We start from the raw sequence: 6,054 nt of genomic DNA on the forward strand, positions 1-6,054 counted from the left end.
GTTCCTTCTGACAGTGTTACCATGACTCACTGGCTGCTGTCTCGCTCTCCCTGTTTCTCTCAAATGTATCTGACTGTTGCTCTTACTTTCTGTTTCTCTGTTTGTCTCTCTCTCTCTCTCCAGGCAGACGTTTCTTTCTGAGGCCTCCTCTGTAAATCTGCATGCAGCTGATCACTGTCCTCTCAACCTCCCCCTTCCTCTCTCATCCTGCTCACCTGCTGTAAACAGACCTCTATCTCTCCCGTGTCCCCTTTCTCTCCCCTGCTTGCTCCTCTCCGATCCGATCCCTTCTCCTTCCTGTACAATGGTGTGGGATGTATGTGAGATCCATGGCAAGCACTGCATCTCAAATGCCCGACTTGGCAGCTTACACCCATATTGGTGCACACCCTCTCCCATAAAGGTGGGGGAGAGACGGTGCAGTGCTTTAGGTAACCACTAGGATGTGCTGTTAGTCTCAGTGAGGGTGTCACAGTGGACATGAAACCAGTACATTTTAACAGTAAGCTTTAACAGTATTATGAAAAGTTAAACCACATGAAAACAGTGAACCTCAAACTGACTTTACTAATATTTACACTTTTGACTGTGCATGTTGATTTTTGATGTCGGTCTTCAGTACATGAACGAGGAAGAGAGAGCAAGTGAGGCAACATTACCATGAAATGTTTCAGTCTAAAATTACACTGTAAGTCAATGTAAATGGAGAATTCAGTCTTTAAAAGGAATTGCGCTAAAAGGATAAGGCTGGCACTATTCAGTATTTTTGTTATTGCCAACAAATCTCAAGAAAAGACAACAATGTGTTACTGTGCCCGACCTGCCTTTGGCTCTCAGTCTTAAGACAACTGAAGACGTAAATATTTAAAAACAGGCCTTGAATATATTTTTATTTTTTAATAAAGGGTGCAGTAATTTCCTGAAAACAACTAGGCACTAGACACTACTAAAACAGGAGTAAATAGCGCATTTGTTGTGGACTATTTTCAGCTGTGGATTAAAACACATTTGGTGTTTTAGTGGCTTTTTACAGCAGCAGGATGGCGTATGACGGATTGACTCAAAATAAACTGCAGTGCCATCAGGATAATTACAATACTGTATGATAATTTTAGAAACAGTGTCCGTAGTCATAGTAACAATATAGTCCATAGTGTTGCCACGTAGGTAGACCGACACACGCTAAACTAAAATACACATACGCACACCTGCCACAGTTGAGACTTGGCCGAGCCTTAATTTAGACAATAGACAATTTCTCACATTTGACCTTTTTTTATTCAAATTAAACAAAGGAAAATTAAGTTTATATATAGTATACAGTCTTTAACTCCTCAAGATTCTTGTATTTTGGTACCCTTTGAGAATATATTTCAAATACTTACATTCCATAATACAAAGTTTTTCTCTTGTTAGATTAAGATAAATAGTCACCCAATTAACCCCTATATCCATATACAGCCTAGCAAGTTTTACTTTTCGTAAAGACCTTTTCAATCTTAAAGTTTCAGATGGCTCTGTTAGTGGCACCTGATGAACCGTAGCGCTAAATGAAGAAGTTGGTTCGAACTTTGTTTCAAAATAAAAAACCTCAGACATCAGTCGCCACAGCATGTCTGACTTTCGGTACACTGTTCTGGTTTTAACTAGTCTGAAAAGCAACTTTGACTGAACCTCGAGTGAAGTCTAAAACACGTGATTTCTGATTGGTGTTAAAAGACTGACTGTGTCGTAGTAGAGAGATTTATAAGCTGTAAATCAACAAAAAAAACTGCCTGTCAGGGATCGTCTGTGAGATATTCAGTCATTGTCATGTCAACCAAAAGCATGACGCAGGGGGAAAAAAAGAAATGTGTAGCAACTATTTTTATACTGCTCGTTTCAAAGAAATATATTTATCATTTTGCTCTATTTTAAATGTTATTTATTTGCTATTTATTCTTAATTTATAGCAGTTGTTGAATGTGAAACATTTTGCATTAGTTTTGATGTGTGCTTTGAATGTTTTGGATTTCAGATTTCCAACGTTTTGTCATTGAATGAAAATGCGTGCACGTGTGCAGCTGCCGTTCCAATATCTATTAGTTTAGGAGATGACTAATCCTGCGGATCTTTATGAACCACCTCAGATTGAAACCAAAGCCCTGATTGTAATGATTCATTTCAACCAGGGGTTACTGTAGGTTATCAGCTGAAACAGCCCTGTCTCATCCCTCTGACACACTCTGATCGCCTAATCAGCCAATGAGGTGTTTGACCTTTGACCCCAGAATTCAGATACATTACATATCCTGTTACTTGGGTGCAGTCTAAGTTATCTGAGCAGATAAGTTTAATGACTGTCCACACACACACTGAGGGTCACGCTGCCCTTAGACACAGTAATGGTCACGCCGCCCTCCAAACTCTCTCATTGACCTCCTGATCAGCCAGTCAGGATGAGAGCGTCAACGCAGTATGGACTGTATACGTATGTGTGTGTGCGTGTGTGTGTGTATTTCGGGAGAGACCAGGAGTTGTATCTTAGCAAAGTCTCTCACTCTTTGACAATCCTTTCAACAAAGCAGACCAGTAACACTTCAGATTACAGCCTGCAAACTAAAGTGCAGATATTTTGTAATACTAATGGGGTACTTACCTAGTAGGCATGAGGGAAGAAGTACATGAGAGGGTTACAAATTTGTGTTTTTGGGGCACCTAGAAATAAATTACACTTAAAGTACTATTTTAAATTAACTTGTATTAACAGGGGACCAACAGACTTGGTGTATATGTTGTTTTACAATAACTACAGTATGTCGTGAAAAGGAGCTAAACTTCATCTGGCACTTTAAAGGTTCTCTATATGATATCCACTGCATTAATATAGCAGCAAACAACTGTTTTTCTATGTAAAGATATAGAGGAGTAATGTCTACCTGAGCAGAGAATGAAGTTGCTCTCCCTCTGTGTGTGTTGTAATCTGAGCTTCATCCAAAATTACATTACTGTTCTTAAGTATTATATCATCATTTTAAAAAAGCATATAGCTACAGCTATAAAGCCTAATGTTTTGTTGCCCCACAACATATAATGGATACCATATCATATACTGTATATGGTAATCATACGGTAATCATAAGTACTCTGTATTTGAATTATTTTTGTATAATTTCCCGAAACTCTCTCCTAAACTAAATTGTTTTGTAAATCATAATTTTAAAATAAATGATAACTAATTTCATAGCACTGTAGCCCCGTTCCTCATTTCCCCTCTTAAACATAAAGTTGTTACCCCCTTACACTTTAATATCTTGTCCTCTACTCCTGTACTTCCCTCCCCGGATTTGTCCTGTGTAGTTACCCAGTAAGCATTTTACCGATACCCTGTACATACTAAATTACTACGTTACATAAATTGTGGGCTGTAATCTCAAGCGTTACCGACAGACCCTCTCTTCTATATTTATATTGAGGCTTATCAGAAATGCATGAAGCACTTTATACTATTATTATTTTCTTTTTGCTTTCTCTCTTCGTTCCTCTTCACAAGAATTTACACTGAGTATGTCATACTGCGGTAGTTCAGTTCGACTTTCTCCAAAGGCTGAAAAAGGACGTTGAACTTGAGAAACTCTACACTATCATCGTGTGGGAGTTTGCATAACCTAAAGAAACCATGAGATGAATGTGAATGACCTTTTTTGCTGTTAATCAATGCAAACCACACAGAAAACAACTATTCCCCTGACATGTCCTGTGGTTGTACACTGAGCTGTAAATGTGTGGACGAGTGTAGACTTTATTTTCATTCTTAATGTTCTGTTCGTCTGACAGTTAATTGTAACCAAACTGAAAATATTCCGGCAAGGTAAATAATATGTGATCCTGTAGCCTAAATATGCAGAAATATAACTATGACACGAATGGTAGGGTGGTTTGAAAAAAAAGAAAAGAAAAAACAGATGCAAAATGTCTGTGTTCGTTTGTACATGTGTGCGTTGGTGGGTTTGTTTATAGCGTGTGATTTAGTGCATGCAGTACTTTCTTCTGTAGCTGCTGAACAACAGTACTGTTATCTCATGGAAGTCCTTTCAATAAAGATGATCCTGTGTACATATTATCATTATCACACCGTCTTGTTCTTACTGTACCCCACCACTTTAATTATGTGAGATGTTTACCCCTTAACCACTTTAAAAAGGCACATTGAGCAGATGTTGACACCTCTATGTAATAAAAAAAAATAAAAACTGAAATTACTATTTGCTTAAGAGAAATTAGTGTGTCTGTATTTTCATAAATATATAGACTTAAGATTAACGCTGGGGAGTGGAGCTGCAACGATTAAGCGATTAGTTGTCAACTATTAAATTAATTGCCAACTATTTTGATAATCGATTAATTGGTTTTAGTAATTTTTCAAGTAAAATCAAAATTCTCTGATTCCAGCTTCTTAAATGTGAATATTTTCTGGTTTCTTTACTCCTCTATGACCCTAAACTAAATATATTTGAGTTGTGAACAAAACAAGACATTTGAGGACGTCATCTTGGGCTTTGGGAAACACTGATCAACATTTTTCACCATTTTCTGACATTTAATAGGCCAAACAAATAATCAATTAATCGAGAAAATAATAAACAGATTAATCGAAAATTAAAATAATTGTTAGTTGCAGCCCTATTGGGGAGAGGCCAGCTTTTTAAAAATAATAAATATAAGCCCCCCTCTCCTACAGTCCCTTACCACAAAAAAGCACATCCTAATGGTTCAATGTGTTGTCAATAAATCCAGATATACAAACAGGTTGATAGAGAACAAGGAGAGGTGAAACAGCTGTAACAATATGACGTGTCAGTGATATCTAGAAACCGTTATTAAAGCGGAACCACGCCCATTTTTCAAAATTAGTACATATTATTCCTATGGTCTAAGACCAAAAATATTAGTATATATGAACAACTCTCTCACAAATCCCAAAACCAAAGGGCTAAAACTCAAACTTGTGATGTCATAGGGTATAAAGTGTGGAACTGCTCCATAGACGATGAATGGTGAGCGATGTTCTAGATGACACTGAGAGCACCCAGGGGATCATTCTGAGTATATGGGAACCTTTTCTGTTTCACAACTGAGAACACTACAACAGAATAAAGCTCATTCGAGTATAAAAAAGAAAACAAACATTCTGTGGCTTTATAAAATCAGTCTCCCATTCATTGTCTATAGAGCAGATCCACGCTTTATACCCTAAAACATCACAAGTTTGACTTTTAGCTCTCTTGTTTTTGGATTTGGGAGAGAGTGGTTCATGTTTACTGATATTTTTTGGACTGTTTTAGATCATAGGAAAAAACTAGACATTTATGTGCTGGAACGATGAACTGGAATGATGATAGCAATTAATAGGCTTCGAGTTACTGTGAGAACAAGAAAAAAACATGAGCCAACAGTGACGCGGTGACATTCAACCAAAACAAATCAATAAGTAGGGCAAAACAGGACCCAGAGGGGGAGTGCTCTGTCTGCCCTCTGACATAAGCTACCAAAGAGGTGGATTTGTTTATCTTTGTTACTTTGCTTTCTGCTGTGGCTTTGATCTTATAAGTGCCACATAATTGGTATAATTTAATACAGTTTTTTGCAAATAACAAAGAGTTAGGTTGAGCTGATGATGTATTTTGAGTGTGAGCCCACTCTCTCACTAATCTTCATCATTTTCATTCTTCTGTGCACATAAAGTTCATACACATACTGCTCATTAGTCAACCAGCTGTTCACTCGAACTCCCCACATGTTGTAGAGAAATAATACTTTAAACAGAAATGATTTTCTGAGCACTCTTCTGTACTACTGTTCAAGTTAAACACTTTGAAAAATAGGACACTAAACAAACTGATTGTACAACCTGTTTGTTTTGGACGAACTGCTAAAAACAAGCAAACATTTTTTGTGAATTGTGTGTCAACACTGTGAACATTGTGTATCTAGATTTGTCAATCATTGTGTATCTGGACACAGAGTAAATGACCTTTGCCATCACTCTGCTCACCTAGCTTCATCATGTTAGCA

General features: G+C 37.4%; 1 protein-coding gene across 1 annotated transcript in view; it reads left to right on the top strand.

Moving 5' to 3' along the window:
* Window positions 1-2,796, top strand: part of kif5ab (kinesin family member 5A, b) — an 82,531-nt gene extending 79,735 nt beyond the window's left edge. The window contains exon 30 of the mRNA XM_074642754.1: window positions 124-2,796. The gene's annotated coding sequence lies outside the window, so the exon portion shown is untranslated. The remainder of the gene's footprint in view (window positions 1-123) is intronic.
* The last annotated feature ends 3,258 nt before the right edge of the window (window positions 2,797-6,054 follow it).

Source organism: Sebastes fasciatus, chromosome 1 (genome assembly GCF_043250625.1).
Source record: "Sebastes fasciatus isolate fSebFas1 chromosome 1, fSebFas1.pri, whole genome shotgun sequence".
Taxonomy (NCBI): Eukaryota; Metazoa; Chordata; class Actinopteri; order Perciformes; family Sebastidae; genus Sebastes; species Sebastes fasciatus.